The sequence below is a fragment of the Girardinichthys multiradiatus genome, chromosome 11, assembly GCF_021462225.1.
Source record: "Girardinichthys multiradiatus isolate DD_20200921_A chromosome 11, DD_fGirMul_XY1, whole genome shotgun sequence".
Classification (NCBI taxonomy): Eukaryota; Metazoa; Chordata; class Actinopteri; order Cyprinodontiformes; family Goodeidae; genus Girardinichthys; species Girardinichthys multiradiatus.
The window spans coordinates 39,732,097-39,753,260 of record NC_061804.1 but is presented as its reverse complement, the minus strand read 5'-3'; the positions used below and the strand labels follow the sequence as shown (position 1 = coordinate 39,753,260).

Here is a 21,164-nt window from a genome sequence, read left to right as displayed (position 1 = left end):
AGAAACTGACAAGCAATGGTTAAGTACAAGTTTATGATATGGTTTGTTTATAGGTATGAAATGGAAGGAGGAGGTAGGGCGAAAAAGGCATTGTGTATGTAAGAATGAAAGACTCCTAATGGCAAAATTAACCCTTAGATGTTATTTGAAGATTGATATCACAACGTGGTATTCATTAATATATTTTTCTGTTTAAAAGGTTAAACAGAAAAATCTGTCGGACAAAATACATAGTGGGCTGACAAGTTTACCTGTAGTGTGTCAGAAAATAGGTAGACCTCCAACATTCTCCCACTATATGGTTTTCTTCTTGTTCTTCATTCTTTTTCTCTAAGTATACCTGCTCTTTCAGGAAAGAAAACTTCACTGGGATCTGTCTGGACTCAAACCAACCAAAGAGCTCCTGTGGCCAAAAATATAACAACAGCAAAATAGCTGCACTTAACCTCGGCTACAGAAATGGAAGCACCGAGCCATGTGCATGTACTGAACTCAACGTATCAAAGCACAACTGCAGAGGAACTTTGTGGCCTGTTCTGCTGCGGAGCACTGGGCTGACAGTGGGAGGAGCTGCCAAATGGATCCTGCCTAGTACGGTCAACACAGAGAGCTGAGTCAATGGATGTTACCAAACCTAAAGTTCAGAGAGTTGACCACTGTCCAATAAAGATCCCTCTTAGCACAGACGCCACCAGCTAAGCATCCAATAAGCATTTAATAGGGCTCCTTTGTTCTGAGGCCATCGGGCTGTTGGACACAGAGTTGCACACAGGAATCAAAGAAATCCTTGTTTGAAGTAATGCAGCACAGACTGGCAGATAGAGCTGACGGGATCTGAGCCCCCCTCTATTAGTACTGTACAACACTAGCCTATTTAGATACCACCCTGAACCCTTCACTAAATAGGAGTTGTATTTCTGCTCAGCACACATTCACTTAATCAGCTGACACACACAACCCAATGCAATGATTTGTTATTGTCAAACACAAGCAACCTTTCACATTCATGTGTTATCAGCACTTCCTGATATGCTGCAAGAACTACTGAGCTGTTCTCCTATTAAAGAGAAGATTCAGTTTTTTTAATGATCTGTGAACTTCACAGGTTTGCTATTAGCTAGTTAAACCAGCAAGCAGTTTCTGCTTGTTGATTATGGAACTGCTTGAACATTATGGAAAACTGTGGAACACAGAGCCATGACTCCAAACAGTATTCAATATTCTTCTTACACATACTGATTATTCCCAGTGCTGCTTGCAAATGGTGATTTCTTCCAAGACAGAGTTGCAGTAGCACTCTTGAACATGTCAAAACTCTGTACTGTTCTGGCTTTGAAGAGTTTGGTGGGTTCTCTGTGTACCTGGTAGTATAATGTATGATGTTATAGTGTTGGCTGGGTTTCATGAGAAAGTCATTTACTTCTGTCCCATAAAACTAATTTTTGTTACACAAATGTGCATGTTTTCATTTAATTCTCCAGCCTGAAACACACACCCGATAGTTACATTTATAACAGCCAATCAAGGACAGGGCGGTAAGTATTTGACTGGAAACTCCCAGGTGACAGGCTGTGATAACTCTACTCTGGAGATTCATTGTATCCAAATATATTGTAAATGACAAAACATTGTTCAAAGGTTTATATCCCTTTAGCCTTTTCATATTTTATCCCTATAAAACCACAAACTTTGATGTATTTTATTGAAATTTGATGTGATAGGCCAACTCAAAGCACATAATTTAAGAAGTGAAGAAACATAAAAAGACAATGAGAAATAGTTAGCATCATATCTTAATAAAAACTTTGAAAACGTGTGGCATGGATTTCTAGTCAGTCCTTTGAATCAATACCTTGTAGAACTGTCCTTTACTGTGATTACAGCTGCAACTGCCAAGGTGTGTGTTTCCTCCAGCTTTGTACAACTAGAAACTGAAATGTTACCCTATTTCTCTGAATAAAATAGTTGAAACTCAGACTGAAAGTCAGATTGGATGGGGAGTTTTCTGTGAGCAAGCCTTCCCACACACTCCCAATTACATTTAGGTCTGGACTTTGACTGGGCCATTCTAACATGTGAATATAACCTGATCTAAATCATTTTATTGTAAATCTGGTTTCATGGTTAGGGTTGTTGTCCTTCTAGAAAGTGAACCTCCTCTAATCGTCTATAATAGTTTAGCCGCCTCTAATAGTTTATTTTTCCTGGATTGTCCTGTATTTAGCTCCAGCCATATCCTGAATAGCTTCCCTGTCCCTGCTGAAGAAAAGCAGTCCATAGCATGATTGCTACCACCAAGATGTTTCAACATCAGGATGGTGTACATAGACTGATGTGCGCTGTTTCACCAAGCATAACATTTTGCATGTAAGCAAAAAGGTTCTGCAACTAGAACTTCAAATGGCTCTCTTTCACCAATAGCTTTCTTCTTGCACAACTACTAGTTATCCTGTAGTTTCTCCCACCTGAGTTGTGAATCTTTCCAGCTCCTCCAGAAGTTACAAGAAGCCTCTGGACGCTTTCTGGTCAATCAGGTTATGTCAACGGTCTTGTCTTGCTAGGTTTGTGGTTTTAGCCATACTCTTTAACTCCTCCATCAGATATCTGACGTTCAGGACACCGCTTGTTAATCTAACCCTCCTTTAAACTTCTTCACAATTTTCCACCTGACCTGTATGCTGTGTTCCTTGGTCTTCATGATGGTGTTTGTTCGCTCATGTTCTCTAACAAACTTCAGAAACCTTTGCAGAACAGCTCCATTTATACTGAGGTAACATTACATACAGCTGAAATCTATTCAGTAATTACGTAGCCTGTAAAAGGGACATCCCACTTTTCAAATTTAGCATAATAAAAAAAACATTTTAACCGTGTATCAGTTTCCTTCCACTTCACAACTATGCACTACAGGATTATAATACATAAAGCTAACGGCCAACTAATGTCCAGCCATTCATTGACTGTACCCGTTTATCTCTGCAGGGTCTTGCCGGGTGCTAGTGTCTATCTCCAGCAATCGTAGGGCGAGAGGCCGGGTACTTCCCTGACTTAATATAGCATAAAATAGTTTAAAGGCTCTTAATATTTTTGCAAAGCACTGTTGTGGCCAAATACTGAACTGCATATTTTCACAGCAATGGTTGCCCTTTATTTGAATATAATAACAGTAAAAACAATTTTTGTAAAAATAAAATAAATAAATAGGTGTTTTGCACAACATCATTTTTACATATTGATGATGGTCACTGGATTTCTGCTGCCATGTCCAGATCAGGTGAATCCTCAATGTGGACATTGTAGTCTCCCTTTTGCTCCTCAAATGCAATGACCTAATTTATTTAAAGAGCAAAATGAGACACGTAAACATAAGTTCTGATTTATATCTGATGATTTTATGTCCAAAAGAAACAAAATCACCCAGAATGCATATAATAATTATACTGAGTATTGAACTTTAGTGGATTAGACAGTTTGAGCAATTTGAACACTACTTAGGTGCACAGTGTAACACTTTGGTTGTACAGTTTCCACTTACACAAGAATGAACAGCTCCTTTTGTCATGATTTGAGGGTGTTTTTGGGTTTTGTTTAGGTTTTTAGTTATTCTTATTTTCAGTTTACATTTTGGATCTTGTTTCTGTTTATTATTTTCCTGGCTGTGCTTTAGTTTCTTATTATTGTTTTCTAGTTCATGATCTTTATGTTATGTTTTCGTGATTAGTTAGTTGGATTTCTGTTTTACCCTAGTCATGTTTTGTTTTCCCTGCATCTGTCAACCTACAATCAGCTTCATTCGGTCCACCTGCATCATGCAATCAGTCTCCCGGTTTCACCTGCACCATGCTCTTTTCATTCGCTGCCTTATTGTCTACTCATCGCGGAAATATTGTCAAGTCCTTTGTTCATACCATGCCTGTTCTGCCACTGATCATGCCAAGCAATCATCTGCAGCCACCTAACTGCCTGCAAGTTTGTTTCTTTTATAATTAAAACCTTTTACTCGTCACACTACGCTGCTTCCTGCTCGTCTGCATTGTGGGGTCCACTTCCAAGATCTAAACCTGACAGCTTTATCTATATCACACATTTCAACAAGAACAACAACAACAACAAAAAGAATATCATACAAACTTTCATACAAACTTTTTTTAGAGCAGCAGTATGTGCTAAAATAAATGAGATCGAGGTTTGAATTGCTGTTAAAACCATTTGTTCCAAGTAACAATAAAAGTGTTAAATATGGTTTATGCTCTAATTATCTACAAATCTTCCAAGTTACACTGACAAGAAGATGAGCTACTTAACATTCATGGCCTCTGGGTTGTGCTTGGGCATTCTGTTCAAGTATAAAAATGACTATAATTTGAGTACAGTGAGGAAACAGCAATGCAATTGCTGATGTCTGTAGAAGTTGTGTTAAAAGAACTGTAACTGCAACCATTTTTTTAATATTTTACATTTTTCAATTGATCAGAGTTTCTGGGAACTTCCAATTTGTAATTCATTAATTTTGTGTTTCCATGGGACATAAATATTATGTGACGCAGAAGTAACTTTTTTTAACCGCTGACCAAGAACCGATATTTATTAGTCCACCTTATCTCTCTAACAGATTAGGTAAAATGTAGTTCATGTTTAGAAAGCTCATGTTTAGAGAACTGTGGCATAGAGTAGCATCATGGGGTTCACCAAATCTCCATAACAACCTTTAGATTATATCTACCTGCCAACATGTTCGCTCTTCTACAGGATGTTTGTTGGAATTGTGTGCTTTAGTCAGCTGACACAAACATTAATCTCTTCAGCAGCAAAAACTACAAATGAATTTTACATGAAATATAGGTATGATTACAGGGAAAAACATCTCATATCCACTGTGCATACGGTGGAGAATGTGTGATACTGTGGACCTGTTTTATTTCCAAAGGCTCTGAGAACCGTTTTAGACTACATGGCATCATAAACCTTTTGAAATATTGTGAGATTTTAAATGATTCAGGATCTCTCTGTTTGCTCCAACCATAGCCAATGTTATGAGTGAAGAAAACATGCTGTCCTGTTGGCAACAGGGGATGTACAAATTATCTGTAGCAGGGGTGTCATTAGTTGTGGCAAACATATCCTTATTTCTTAACCTGCGATACTTTTCCCACTAAATAAATGTACTTCAGTAAAAGGTTACATGGTTTTATTTTTCACTTGTATGATTATGTCACTGCAGTAAAAGTGACACGTCTTGCTGGCGCATCTGTGACCAAGACAGCAATTCTTTGTGATGTATCAAGAGCCACGACATCCAGGGTAATGTCAGCATACCACCAAGAAGGACGAACCACATCCAACAGGATTAACTGTGGACGCAAGAGGAAGCTGTCTGAAAGGGATGTTCGGGTGCTAACACGGATTGTATCCAAAAAACATAAAACCACGGCTGCCCAAATCACGGCAGAATTAAATGTGCACCTCATCTCTCCTGTTTCCACCAGAACTGTCCGTCGGGAGCTCCACAGGGTCAATATACACGGCCGGGCTGCTATAGCCAAACCTTTGGTCCCTCATGCCAATGCCAAACGTCGGTTTCAATGGTGCAAGGAGCGCAAATCTTGGGCTGTGGACAATGTGAAACATGTATTGTTCTCTGATGAGTCCACCTTTACTGTTTTCCCCACATCCAGGAGAGTTACGGTGTGGAGAAGCCCCAAAGAAGCGTACCACCCAGACTGTTGCATGCCCAGAGTGAAGCATGGGGGTAGATCAGTGATGGTTTGGGCTGCCATATCATGGCATTCCCTTGGCCCAATACTTGTGCTAGATGTCACTGCCAAGGACTACCGAACCATTCTTGAGGACCATGTGCATCCAATGGTTCAAACATTGTATCCTGAAGGCGGTGCCGTGTATCAGAATGACAATGCACCAATACACACAGCAAGACTGGTGAAAGATTGGTTTGATGAACATGAAAGTGAAGTTGAACATCTCCCATGGCCTGCACAGTCACCAGATCTAAATATTATTGAGCCACTTTGGGGTGTTTTGGAGGAGCGAGTCAGGAAACGTTTTGCTCCACCAGTATCACGTAGTGACCTGGCCACTATCCTGCAAGAAGAATGGCTTAAAATCCCTCTGACCACTGTGCAGGACTTGTATATGTCATTCCCAAGACGAATTGACGCTGTATTGGCCGCAAAAGGAGGCCCTACACCATACTAATAAATTATTGTGGTCTAAAACCAGGTGTTTCAGTTTCATTGTCCAAGCCCTGTATCTTCTGTCTACAAACACCGGCAGGAAAAATATGATTTTTTAAATTAAATTCTAAAACACAGACATATTATAGTTCCCTTAAAAGAAAAGTGGTTCCCCTTCATTACTGCATCACATTTTTGGTGATATTCATGCAATATAGATAACTTGAAAAGTTAAATCACAACCAAAACCATGAAGAAACTACTGAGAGAATTAATCCAGAGCAAAGTAATATATGATATTTTGGAAATGAAATAAATAAAATCAATGATCTATTTTGCAAACAACAGCCAGAGGCAGGGCAAATTAGCTGATCTTGTAAAAGTAACTTCCAGACATCAGTGCCTGCTGTGTGTCACTTCTTCATTTGTGAGCTTAGAGAACAACCTTCCCACTCCAGTTTCGGGAGAGTTTCCATGCCACTGGTTCTGAAGTGCTAATGTTATGATCAACTTCTATTTCCTGGTGATATACTACTTCTTTGTGCAGGAAATATATAGATCAACATCAATTTTTGGCTCACTTACTGGAAAATGTTCCTCTTGGAGGATGTTCTTTTTATTGCTGTGTTGTCAGAGTTGTTAGGAACCTGTTCTTTGTCCAAAAGTCTTCATCTCCCCATGGATGCATATGTACAGACATCTACATGCTCCCAATGTTGAGCAAGCTCTGAGATGGCAGCAAAGTAATCTGTGCAACGTTTTCTTTACAAGTAACCATTACCTGCCATTGTGTTACAACAATCTGTTGTGTTGTAGTCAAACCCTACAATCCCAAAAATGAGTTAAGATCCGAGCATACCAAGACAAAGACTTTGAGGGGGGAGAGACCAAATCAAAGACCGGTCCAATGTCAGACGATTTTCAAAACCACTGATGTAATCATAATAATGTAGTTGTTGCTGCAAACATAAAGAAATCCTAATCAAAGGAGCTCATTAGCAAACTAAGCTTTAACAAGACTCCTGACTATGTGGTTGGCACAACATTTAGGTAAAGCCAAGTAGCCCCAATTAGATTGTTTTTCACTTAGCAGTTTTTTGACTGTAAGGACCATCATTCAACTAAAAAGTAAAAAGTAACACAACAACCAAGGAGTTTCCAGTGTCAGACCAGTCTGAGGTTGGCATGTCTGGGAGGCTGTCTCCTCTTGCTGAAAAACGCAAAAAAAAAACGGTCAAACAACAATGTCCGTCAGTAATAGCACCTTGCATATGTTATTATGTCTCTTGACCTCTCAGACATTTTGTCCCTTCTATGTGTGATTGAATGTCAGTATAAAGCCAGCTGTTCTGTGAAGGCCACAGAGGTTTGCCAGAGAAACCTAGAGACCAAACAGCATCAAGAAGACCAAGAAACATAACAGACAGGTCAGGGAGAAGGTTGTGGACAATTTTAAAGTATGGTGAAGTTATAAAACAATATCCCAAATTTTGAACATCTCACAAAACTATAAGGAGTTCTGTAAGCAGGTTGGCACAATCCATTCACATGTGGAAGGAGGTGGTCTGGTCAGACACTTGGCATAGATGCAAAATGCTATGTATTGCATAAAACCTCACAACAAAACATGGTGCTGGCAGCATCATGCTGTGGGAATGCTTTTCCTTAGTAGGGACAGGGAAGCTGGTCAGAGTTGGTAAGAGATGATGGGAAAATTGATGTAGCTATAAGTATATAAATGAGGATGAGGGAAGGGGGGTCCTTGAAAAACCGTTCAGCCAGAGGTACATTAGAAGGGTTTAGATCAAAGCATGTTTATGAGTTACAATGGCCCAGTAGAACTGTAAACCTGAGTCTAATTAAAAATATTTGACAGAACTTGAAAACAGGTGGTTTCTGTCCAATCTGATGGTACCTGAGGTATTTAGTAAAATAAATTGCTCAAACATGTCTGTCTCCCGATATTCAAAACTGTTGGAGATATCCCCAAAAGATTTGCAACTGTAGTTGTAGTGAAAGGTGTCATGCTATGCTGGAGTTTGGTAGGACCAAAGTGTAGATCAGAGTGCAGAAGCTGCATGGTGAGTAGTTGAGCTTCTTTAATAATAATAATAAACAAAAACTTACAAAAACAGCAGGACATGGAAAACAGGCATGAGTGGGTGGAAAACAGTATAGTTTACAAGAGGAAACAGTGAAGAACAATAACAATCCAAGAGTATAACTATTGAGGTAGGTAGGAGAATGGACCAATGAACCAGGGGACCTAATCAGGAGGAATATGGGGCAGCTGGTGACAAGGAACGCAGAGCAACTCATGGAGGGAGGCTGATTAACACAGATGAGCAGAAAATAAAACATAACTCAATATACAGGAATATAATTAGTAAACAAGGAGCTAAAGAACATAAACAGGGAGGAACCAGATCAAGCGGGAAATACAAAATAAAACATCTAAACACCAGAATGAAACTAAATAGACCTGAAATAACATAAATAAAGCAAGTGAAAACATGAAGATGTAGAGAAAGTAAACAGAACACAAACTCAAAACCCCAAACACAGGCAGATGATGATAAAAGGTGGTTTAGATTTATCATTTTTACACATTTGTTATTTTTCCTTACATTGCACAATTTTGCTGTACTTTATTCTGGTCTGTTACATAGAATCCCAATAAAATAAACTGAAGATTGTGGTTGTACTGTGACAAAATGGGAAACAGATCAAAGTATGTGAATACTTTTACACAGCACTGTACCTGTACTGTATGCTCATGGTTAACTTACTGTTGTATTGAGAAACTAAATCTCTTATAAAACGGTACTGTGTGTTACAGGCCCAACAGTCCACCCTGTTACAAGATTAAACTTGTTCTGTAAAGAACAGAGGAAAAGATGAGATCGGCAACAATGGTTCTTCCTGCTTTCTCTCAAGCCAGTCTGAACGAAGCCAGTTCTATTTCGTATAGGCGCAGCCCTTTAAGGCTGTCACTAGTGGGTTTATCCCTTCGCGCGCAGCACAGCACTGAAAACTTTAGTCCACGCCCACCTGCTGTGTGGGCCCCACTGCTGTGCTTTCTTCACACACATCCTCCACTCCTAATGAGACGGCCGCTTTTAAACGGCCGTTTAAGAGGCCCCACGATCTCACAGTTTCAAACCATGACTCCACGAGAGCTTCCTATGCTGCTCCGGTAGAGCTCCGCTCGCTGCCTTCCCCCTCCTGTCCTCCCCAGCTGTCAGTGGGTGAGATCACAGAGGATGCACAACAGCAGCTCCCCACGAAGCGGCCCACCAGTGATGCCCCCGCTCAACACCAAGCTGCGAGCCTGGGTGAATATTCCCCTGGTGAGGCTGGTTTACAGCCCTTTCGATCCGAGCCCCCCATGGGTTACCTCAGATCAGAATCCGAGTCGGGTAACAGCGGTAGGGGCTCTAGCCTGGCTCGTATCCATGGCACCACAGATGAATGCGCGCCCGCTCTCAGAGCACTACTCAGAGTGGCAGCGCGTATGTTCCCTGGACAGGTGGATGGACAGACTGATCAGCAGAGGTTACACGCTGCAGTTCCTGTCTCCGCCCCCACCGTTCAGAGGGATTTTGGAGACAGTCCTGTCCTCCCCGGAGCAGAGCTCCATTCTCATGTCAGAACTGCAGGAACTCCTGATAAAAAACGTCATTTCCAGGGTTCCTCGCGGAGAGGAAAACACGGGGTTTTATTCTCGATATTTTCTGGTTCCCAAGAAAACAGGAGGAATGAGACCGATTCTCGATCTGTCTCTGTTCAACAAAGCGATCATGGAGAGACGTTTCCACATGCTGACAGTCAGACAGATGATGGAAAACGTTCACCAGAACGACTGGTTCACCTCCATAGATCTGAAGGATGCTTATTTTCACATCCCCATCATCCCGAAACACTGCAAATATCTGCGTTTCTCTTATCAGGGGATCTCATATCAATACAACCGCCTGCCGTTCGGTTACTCTCTCGCCCCACGCACGTTCTCCAGATGTGTGGAGACGGCGTTGCAGCCGCTGCGCTCGGCAGGGATGAGAATCCTCTTTTATCTGGACGACCTGCTTTTGCTGGCTCGGTCCAGAGAGGAAGCAGCAGTACAGACAAAGAAGCTGGCCGCACATCTGACAGTTCTGGGGTTTTCAATAAACTGGCAAAAAAGTTCTGTTTTCCCATCCCGGATGATCGTTTATCTGGGGGTGGAGCTAAACTCAGCCACAATGAGAGCCCGGCTCTCACAGCCAAGAACAGAGGCGCTGTCAGCGCTTCTCCTCCGTGTCAAACCTCACAGCGTAGTGACAGCTCTGTCACTTATGCGATTACTGGGAATGATGTCAGCAGCTCACGTGGTTGTTCCGCTGGGTCTGATTCATATGAGACGTCTTCAGAGATGGTTCATCCGCCTGCGCATAGATCCTGTGCGTCAGAAGAGGCGGATGATCTCAGTCCCTCCTTCAGTGGGACCCGACCTGGCCCACTGGGGCAATCCCCGCATCCTGTCAGAGGGAGTTCCCCTCAGCAGACCGGCGTCACACGTCTCAGTGTTCACAGACGCATCCCTGTCAGGATGGGGAGGAACGTGTCAGTCTCAGGCGGTGGGAGCACAGTGGCCAGACCACATGTCTCTCCACATAAACATGCTGGAGCTTCTCACAGTGTGGAAGGTGACACAGCATTTTGCTCCTCTGCTGCGGGATCAGCATGTTCTGATACACACAGACAACAGAGTGGCAGCAGCGTACATAAATCGCCAGGGGGCTCAGCTGCTAAACATTTCCAGGCGGCTGCTGCGCTGGGCGCGCATGAACCTGCTCTCCATCAGAGCAGTGTACATCCCCGGCGTCCTGAACAGAGGAGCGGACATCATGTCCAGAGGTGGTCCTCGTCCCGGGGACTGGAGTCTCCACCCCGAGCTGATTGTTCAGATCTGGAGCAGGTTTGGGAAAGCAGCAGTGGATCTTTTCGCCACATGGGAGAACGCACAATGCCAGTTGTGGTTCTCACTGAGCCCACGGGAGGATCCACCGTTAGGAGTGGATGTCTTTGCTCACAGCCTGTGGCCGAAAACGCTCCTTTATGCTTTTCCTCCAGTTCCGCTGATCCCGCGGCTCCTGGACCGAATCCGAGAGGAACAGCTCTCAGTGATTCTCGTAGCCCCCGAGCGCTAAAGCGCGCCATGGTTTCCGAGCCTGCAGCAGCTGGTGTCAAGTCGCCCGTGGCAGCTGCCGTGGAGAGAGGATGCACTCCTCCAGGCGGGAGGGGCGATCAGGAGCGTCCCAGAGTTAGGTCAACGTCTCTGGGTCTGACCGCTGAACGGGAGCCCTTAGAAAGGCTGTGTTTCCCGCACGATGTGGTGCGCACGATTCAGGGTGCACGAGCCCCCTCTACCACAGCGTCATACGCATCAAAGTGGGCAGCTTTTCAGCGCTGGTGCGCAGAGAAAGACGTGGAGCCTTTTTCATGTCCATTAGGCTGCGTGCTGTCATTCCTCCAGCAGCTGATGAACATATATTTATCTTTCAGCACCATTAAAACTTATGCGTATTGTATTTTTCCTCTCTTTTATTGTAAATCCCTTTCAGCCTTTTTGTGATTGTTTTTTGCACTTTGTTTCTTATAGCTTTTAGTTTGGGTACGTTTTCTACTTTTTTAGATAAATATGAACCTGTGTACTTTCATTGCCTTATGGTTTGGTGCTGACACACTCAAATGTTCCTATTGTGGAACAATAAAGGTTTTCTATTCTAATTAATTGAGAGAGGTAACCATGACTTCTGAGATCACGCATAACCAAGTTACTGTTTGAAAATGTAATCTACATTATACTTTCAAAGAAGAATAAACACTTCTGATTTGGAAAATTAACTTTATGTTATAAATCACCACAGGCAACATATGGCATACTTAACCATCTAAGAACTTGTAACAAAGAACATTAAAATAGAACCTATTTCTGGTCAGGAATATCAAACCATGGCAAAATGTATTTGCCTTTTGATCTGGGCTTCTCAGAAATTTCCCCCCAAAATGTGTTGATTCACAGCATTCAGTCTGCTGTGTATAACACTGCATGTGGTTGTATTGTCTTCTTTTCAGACACAGTCTTCACTATATTTGCCAGGTCATCATAAAGCTCCCACACACATGGAGCTCTTCGGCAGTATGCAATGTAATGTCCCAGACCATCTTTAGTCAAGCTTCCCTTGAAAGCGATGACTCCTCTCAAAGAGAATGTCTTTCCTTGGAGAGCAACAGTGGGGGGAAATTCACTCAAAGGAAACTGAGTTGTGTTTGCAAGGTCAGTGTCAATCCATGCTAGTTCTCCAATGCTGTAGCTGTGAGTAACAGTTCCAGCACAGAACATTTTTCCTGAGGTGCTGGCTCCTGTTTTGAATTCAAGTGGACATTCTGATTCCTTCGGTAGTGGGCGAAGGCAGGGAGACTCCGGAAGGAAGAGTCCATTTTCCACTGAAATGTCAAGCTGAGCCATGCCACAGTCCATCAGCACAGAAATGTCAGGAGAAACAAATGGTACTTCCCTTGTTGTTCCTTTGTTTAGCTGGCAGAACTGTGAAGAGCAGTGTTTTGAGATGTAAACGCTGGATATATTTCTCATTGTTTTTCCAATGACCGTGGAGATATTGCACTGGGCATCGATTTGATGGGCACCAGACCTCAACTGGATTTTTTCAAACATTGCACTAAGCAGCTCTGCCCTCTGTGAATAGATCTTTGGGGTCACACCATCTGTTGCAATGGCTTTTACCAGCAGCAAGATGGGGTTGTCACTGTTGTTCCTGACAACATTTTGAAATGCTGAGCTGTCACAGAAAGCACAGCATAAGCACTGACAAAACGCATCAAATGCACATGTGTTCAGAACAGAGATTGTTGATTTCCCTTCTATAAAGGAAAGATGACGAGAAATAAAGCGATCAACTCGAATGGGTAAGTTCTCGTGTTTAAAAAGGCCATGCTTTACATTTTTGAATTCTGCTTCAACAGTGGCTGAGCTTGCTGTGAGGTTGGTGCTTTTGAAGAGGGGGACCATTACTCCTGTCCAAAGTGGTAAGTAACTTGCTAGTCTTATTATGTGTGGAACAATATCAGGGAGGAAATGGATGTTGTCCCTATCCCCATTGGCTGCAGCGAGTGACCTGCTCTCCTCGCATATGTTTGATACCCAGCCGCGTAGGTCAGTCTGGATCTCGTCAAAAGAATCCACTTGATGCATTTCATTTGGATCTTCAGCTGGAATGATGATGGAGTCTTCTGTGATCTGGGTTTTTAGATATTTTTTGCACATCTCTGATTCGAGAGGGACTCCAGAACTATCATCACCCTCTGCCTCACTGAGGGCCACAACAGTGATGGCATGTATTAGCTGTTTTGCATGGTCCAAGCACTGTGATTGAAGAAGCTTTGCTATTGCCCTGACAAAGAAATCTTTGACACGGTGTGACTTGTTTTTCAGGCAGTCCCACTGACAGATCATCTTTATGCAGTGTGCCACATCAACCCTGATAAAACAAGGAGGAAGTTTTGCAGACTGGTTCCCAAGTAGCAAACGGAAGCATTCGTTAATGTATGTCTTCAGATCGGGGTAAGGAGCGAAGGCCTTCACCAGAGCACCAAGAATAGCCAGAGAAAAGTCACTCACGGCTTCCTTTGGTATAGCAGCACCTGTACGAAGCCATTCTGTCAGCCATGTTGCAATTGCATTAATGTCGTGTCTCTCTGACAGCATTTGCACAACTGGGACTGAGCAGTTGTCCCCTGTCAGAACACCTTGATATAAGAAGATGTGGCCAGATGTACCATTTGGTCTCACCAGTCTTCTCACAACTGAGCCAGTTGCGTCAAAGCAAACTACTGAGGGGCATTTTTTGGACAATGCCTTATACACATGTAGCTGTGTTTGACTCCAATAGTGGCAGAAGAACTTGTCTAGACCAATGTCTCTTATACTACCACTGTGAGGTGTGCTATATTTTAATAACTGCAAAGACAAAATGGGATCTTTGTCACCTAATTCCAAATCTCTTCTCTCCTGCTTAGCTTTTCGTAGGGTGGCCAAATTTGGAAGGTGACTTGGCTCAGCATCTCCAATATCCATCAAATCTGATGCCTTCGCTGACCTCCATACAGCCGGCTCCATCCTGCCCTCACACAGCTCTTTTGAAATCTGTGCACGAAGGTTTCCAGACATGAACCTCTTGGATTGCCCAGTGTGCAGGGAGATATCAATGTCTTCGATGGAGCACTGAAGCAGCATTTGGCTGTTTACCGTTGGCTCTCTAGCACAAGTCATTTTAATATGGCCTTGACACTCTTTACAGAAGCCTTTGATATCTATATATTTGTTTGTGACAGTTGGATAAACTTTTGCTCTCTGGAACACAAATGTACATGTGCTTTTGATCTTTTTCCAAATCAGATGGTTAATTACATGACTCCAAGTGCCAGGCTTCAAAATCATGTATTCCCTTTTGCCAGATGATGAAAACTTGTCATTATATTCCACTTTCTCTGGTACAAATTTGATCCATTCCTCAAAAGGAACTTCAAGCTGAAAACCTGAGCAGTCGTCTTGTCCAGGAGAAATGGAGCCAGAGTCAAACTCTGTGTCCACACTGCTCTCACGATCACTTTCCTGCTCACTGATCTCCAAACATGACCAGATGTTGTGTCTGTTAGATTTTACAAAAGTGTACAGGGCTTTTGGAGACATCTTGTTTTCCAGCTGCTGACTTAATACTGTCCAAATAGTGGCAGCTGGAGTGGCTATTTTGCCATTAAGAAGGATATCCTCTTTTGAACTGCAGAGAACTGCAATAAGGGAATCCCTGTCTATTGATGGCTGTCGAGGCATCTAGTTAAAGAACGAAAAGGCTTTGATTAGCATTAATCAAAATATTATTCTGGCCTATATAATCTCCCAAAGCCACAAAACATTGATATTTCAGCATTCTATCACAACTCAAAAACTCAGTTTAAATTGTTCTCTCAAATCTGTATGCCATTTATGCTGTGTTGTAATTATAGTATGTTTTTATTTTATTTTAAATGTTGAATTTTTTACTACTACTTGTCTTGTGAATTTTCAATTGAAGTATCTGTTCAACTTTAAAAATGTGTCTTAGTTCTGTGGAGTCTACTGATGTGCCTAAACATCGATGACTAAAAATGAATGGAATAGCTGCAAAATGAAACCTTGCCGAATCTTTGTTTCAACATTTTTTAAAAGTCTGGACTTTTAAAAAACAGTGTTTTATCTAAAACCTAAACATTATTAGCTTACTTACCTTGTACAAGTAGTAAAACGTTTAAATTACCGGCCAAAACAAGGTCAGTGGTGGGGGTCAGTACGTGGGTGGAGCCAATCCCTATGACATTGCGTGAGAACTTAGTATATCAAAGTTGCCAAGCGCTTTTAAAAATTCTTACATTTAATGTCAGAAATTAGAAATTAATGCTTGATGCATTTTAAAATTTTATTTGAACAAAAAGTAAATTACTTGGTTATGAACTTTGAGCCAATGACCTACTCGCACTTCCGCTTTTGTCCAGCGTACACGAGCTGAATTAGATTATTAAAACCACAACAGTAACACAGAACAGTTATTGAAATTATAAACATTACATCATAGTGGTCGCAGACCATGTCAGGTTTTGGGCAAGGAATGTGTAGCTGCAGCTGGTGGATTTTTCCCCATTTGTGAGAGGATAATATTGAATTACTGTGTAGAAAGATAAATGTATTGGTGACTTAGTAGACATATTTAAAGCAAATTTCTTTGAGACCAAAAAAGTTTCATAATCTTTATTAAAGAATAAAGTGCAAAACACTATAACAAGGCATACATTTTACAACATCGGATAAAAACACAATTTAACTTGCATGATGAAAGAAAAACACGAAATTAATAACTGCTTGCTTGGTGGTGATGATGTTCAGCGCAGGCCATAGACGTCATCGATTTAAGTCGTCAGTGATCACCTGAAAGAAAATTATATAGCTTGTACATAAAAGCAGCACAAACAGCATTAAAAAGGTAGACCACTCCGGTTCAATTTGGAGCAAAATGGGGGGATGGTGACCTCTGGATGACCTAAAAAAATATATTCTTTAATATCTCATAAACCAAAACAGCACAAACAAAAATTTTAACGGCACAAACCTGCACAAACGAAGCACTAAAAAATGAGCCCACTCCGGTTGAATTCGGAGTAAAATGGGGGGATGGTGACGTCATCGGCAGAAATTAAAACTTATAATATCTCAGATATTAAAACAGCACAAACGAAAATTTTAACGGCACAAACCTGCACAAACGAAGCACTAAAAAATGAGCCCACTCCGGTTGAATTCGGAGTAAAATGGGGGGATGGTGACGTCATCGGCCGAAATTAAACCTTATAATATCTCAGAAAATAAAACAGCACAAATGAAAATTTTAACGGCACAAACCTGTACAAACGAAGCACTAAAAAATGAGCCCACTCTGGTTGAATTCGGAGTAAAATGGGGGGATGGTGACCTCTGGATGACCTAAAAAATAATCTTTAATATCTCAGAAACCAAAACAGCACAAACAAACATTTTAACGGCACAAACCTGCACAAACGAAGCACTAACCATTCTGTCTATTTGCTGGAATTTTTCAAGTGGGTGGGGTGTCAGCTTCACGCAGCTACCTCTCATCTCCTCTGTCCCATGCGCGGGCTTTCATGTTACGTGGCGCGCACGGCTGCACTGCGCCGCTCCCAGCGTCTGTTCGTGCATTACAGAGAAAACTCTGCAGGACGTCCTCTATCTGTCCAGCGCCTCTCACATTGGCTGTGTGAGGCTATCTCACAGGTTTATATTTCCTCTGGATTGGATCCTCCAGAGAATCTCAGTGCTCATTCAATCAGGGGGATTTCCTCCTCCACAGCTCTGCATGGAGGAATGACAGTGGAGGACATCTGCACAGCAGCCTCATTGTCATTTCCATGCTCATTTATTCGTTTCTACCTGCGAGATGTGTCAGGTTTCTCCATGACTCATTCTGTTCTCAGGGTTCTGACAGAATGACTGTTATTTCGTCACCCTTCCTGCAGGCAGACGCAGGGTGCCGTAATATTATTATCAGCCACTGTTCGTAACTTCTGCTGTTATTGTCACTGCGGCTATATTTCATTAAGCCTCCGTGTGAACAGAGGTTTTTCTCCTCTGTTGTGTTGTCTGTGGCACACGAGGTTGTTCTGCCGCATCATTACGCATGATCCAGCTGCTGATCTGTCTCCACGTTCCCTCATGGAGATTTTTGACCTGCTCTGCTCATCGTTACACTGTTACAGTTCGTAACCTTCATTTTCCTATTACAGCAGCAGATCTGTTATCTCAGCCTTTCCCTGACCAGATATTCTTCTCTGTTCATTGTGATGCGCAAGACGCTTGGAGTGCGTAATTACGCATTCAGAAGGCTGATTTTTTGTGTCATTAGGCAAGCAGATTGTGGTCTGGATGGACCCAGTGAGGCATAGACTACATCCTGCTTCGCCTTTAACCCACTAGCGATAGCCTTAAAGGGCGACGCCTATACGAAACAGAACGTTGGTTCTGTACTGTAACCCCAGATTCTATGAGTATAGGCGCAGCCCTTTAAGCTCTGGGCCTCACTGGTCCCTGAATGGCTGAAGAAAAAAGCTATTTGGGAGCCGTTGTCCGGTCTCACCGTAATTTATACGGACCGGGGTGGGGCCCACACAGCAGGTGGGCGTGGACTAAAGTTTTCAGTGCTGCGCTGCGCGCGAAGGGATAAAACCACTACGATAGCCTTAAAGGGCTGCGCCTATACTCATAGAATCTGGGGTTACAATACGTAACCAACGCTCTCAAACACACCAAAGAGCACAGGCTTGATGCTCCCTCACAGTGGCATTAATTGGTACTGCACCACTGGTATACCCATGCTGATTTGTGAAATATCCAAATAGCTCAGCTATATCTCTTATCAAAAAAAAGGAAAAGAAAAAGAAAATACCAACAATGTGACGACACAATAAGGTGTGTCACATTTGCAGTGTATTCAACAGCTTCAGATGATGGAGCATCATAATATGAAACGCATCAGAGGATACGTTAACTGTCCTCTACCGCCACCTGCTGGCTCTTATACCCTCAACACTGTATCCTCCAGATTTTAGACTCAGTGTTTATCCATTCAAGTAAAATCAGAGCAGATTTGCATGAAAGGGTTAGGCTGTTTTGTTTATGCCAGAGCTTACCCACCATAGCTGGAGACCAAAGCTCTATGGGAAGGATCAGAGACTGCTCCGGTCATGAAACCAAAACTGGATCCTCCGTGGAACATGTAAATTTTTTTTTTTTTTTACCCTGTCCTGTGCGACAAGAAAAAGCCCAACAGATTTACTTTCACAAGTGGAGCATTACAGCTAACGCTTTAAAGCTCTGCTTGATACTTAGAAGAAGAAACTTTATTAGAAACTGCTTTGGGATTATTTCAATTGTTACAGACACGGAGACAGAAATGAAACGGAAAAAAGAAGCACGAAAGAGCCAAATGGGGGCAAAAAGGAAAAGGGGAAAGAAGGAGAATAGAATGAAGGAAATAAAGAAGAATGAAGAGAATACACGATAACACCCTGCTTGCTTCTACACCTCCAGAAACATTCATATTACCAGCTTTTTTACCGAAAAGTGCACGATACCTATCAATGCAAGATGTATTTAGTGGTAAATGCGGCTCAATATAGAACATTTGTGTATCTGTTTACACCTGAATCTGAACACCTGTGGGTCTGAGTGTGAGCACGCTTGTGTATACAAGGTTTCTCCATAAAAATATGCAATAACTGAATCTGACTACACTGTTCAATGATTAGGATTAATTGGAATGTACAGGTCCTTCTAAAAAAATTTGCATATTGTGATAAAGTTCATTATTTTCCATAATGTCATGATGAAAATTTAACATTCATATATTTTAGATTCATTGCACACTAACTGAAATATTTCAGGTCTTTTATTGTCTTAATACGGATGATTTTGGCATACAGCTCACGAAAACCCAAAATTCCTATCTCACAAAATTAGCATATCATTAAAAGGGTCTCTAAATGAGCTATGAACCTAATCATCTGAATCAACAAGTTAACTCTAAACACCTGCAAAAGATTCCTGAGGCCTTTAAAACTCCCAGCCTGGTTCATCACTCAAAACCCCAATCATGGGTAAGACTGCCGACCTGACTGCTGTCCAGAAGGCCACTATTGACACCCTCAAGCAAGAGGGTAAGACACAGAAAGAAATTTCTGAACGAATAGGCTGTTCCCAGAGTGCTGTATCAAGGCACCTCAGTGGGAAGTCTGTGGGAAGGAAAAAGTGTGGCAGAAAACGCTGCACAACGAGAAGAGGTGACCGGACCCTGAGGAAGATTGTGGAGAAGGGCCGATTCCAGACCTTGGGGGACCTGCGGAAGCAGTGGACTGAGTCTGGAGTAGAAACATCCAGAGCCACCGTGCACAGGCGTGTGCAGGAAATGGGCTACAGGTGCCGCATTCCCCAGACCTGGGCTACAGAGAAGCAGCACTGGACTGTTGCTCAGTGGTCCTAAGTACTTTTTTCGGATGAAAGCAAATTCTGCATGTCATTCGGAAATCAAGGTGCCAGAGTCTGGAGGAAGACTGGGGAGAAGGAAATGCCAAAATGCCAGAAGTCCAGTGTCAAGTACCTACAGTCAGTGATGGTCTGGGGTGCCGTGTCAGCTGCTGGTGTTGGTCCACTGTGTTTTATCAAGGGCAGGGTCAATGCAGCTAGCTATCAGGAGATTTTGGAGCACTTCATGCTTCCATCTGCTGAAAAGCTTTATGGAGATGAAGATTTCATTTTTCAGCACCTGCTCACAGTGCCAAAACCACTGGTAAATGGTTTACTGACCATGGTATCACTGTGCTCAATTGGCCTGCCAACTCTCCTGACCTGAACCCCATAGAGAATCTGTGGGATATTGTGAAGAGAACGTTGAGAGACTCAAGACCCAACACTCTGGATGAGCTAAAGGCCGCTATCGAAGCATCCTGGGCCTCCATAAGACCTCAGCAGTGCCACAGGCTGATTGCCTCCATGCCACGCTGCATTGAAGCAGTCATTTCTGCAAAAGGATTCCCAACCAAGTATTGAGTGCATAACTGTACATGATTATTTGAAGGTTGACGTTTTTTGTATTAAAAACACTTTTCTTTTATTGGTCGGATGAAATATGCTAATTTTGTGAGATAGTAATTTTGGGTTTTCATGAGCTGTATGCCAAAATCATCCGTATTAAGACAATAAAAGACCTGAAATATTTCAGTTAATGTGCAATGAATCTAAAATATATGAATATTAAATTTTCATCATTACATTATAGAAAATAATGAACTTTATCACAATATGCTAATTTTTTGAGAAGGACCTGTATGTACCTGACTTTTGTGAAGTGCCTTGAGACATGTGTTGTGAATTGGCGCTATATAAATAATTTGAATTCAGTTCAATTCAATTCAATTGTGAGTGTGAGGAGCAACAGACCTGCCTCCCTGGACCCGAGACAGATATGGAGGAGATCCACGCCACAGACATCCAAAGGCCCCCCAGAGCACAGGAACCCCAGGAGAACCACCACCGGGAGTACCGCGATACCCCCAAAGAGCAGGGGAGAGTCCCAGGGGAACCGCCCAGTAACCACCGTGCAGAAGCCCTAGGGAGCTGCAGCAACGAGCCTAAAGGCCCCGCTGGCAACTGTCTAAGCCTGAGCAGATCCAGCTATGGACCCAGAGACCCGAGACCCCGGGACATATCACTCCCCAGCACACATCAAAGCACCCAGCCCCGGATACCGAGAACCACAAGTACACCGGCGGGCAGAGACACCAACTACCGTCAGGTAGTGTGGCGGGGAGGGA

At 42.6% G+C, this 21,164-nt stretch overlaps 1 protein-coding gene across 10 annotated transcripts in view; it reads left to right on the top strand.

Annotated features, from left to right (window-relative positions):
• The window catches only part of b3gat1b (beta-1,3-glucuronyltransferase 1 (glucuronosyltransferase P) b), a 43,075-nt gene extending 37,818 nt beyond the window's left edge, over positions 1-5,257 (top strand). For 8 of the 10 annotated variants that reach the window (XR_007040396.1, XR_007040394.1, XR_007040395.1 and 5 more), the window contains one exon: positions 353-1,983. The gene's annotated coding sequence lies outside the window, so the exon portion shown is untranslated. Of the gene's footprint in view, positions 1-199; positions 273-352; positions 1,984-5,221 lie in introns of those variants that run through there. The other 2 variants (XR_007040399.1, XM_047379904.1) reach the window with 2 other exon arrangements.
• The last annotated feature ends 15,907 nt before the right edge of the window (positions 5,258-21,164 follow it).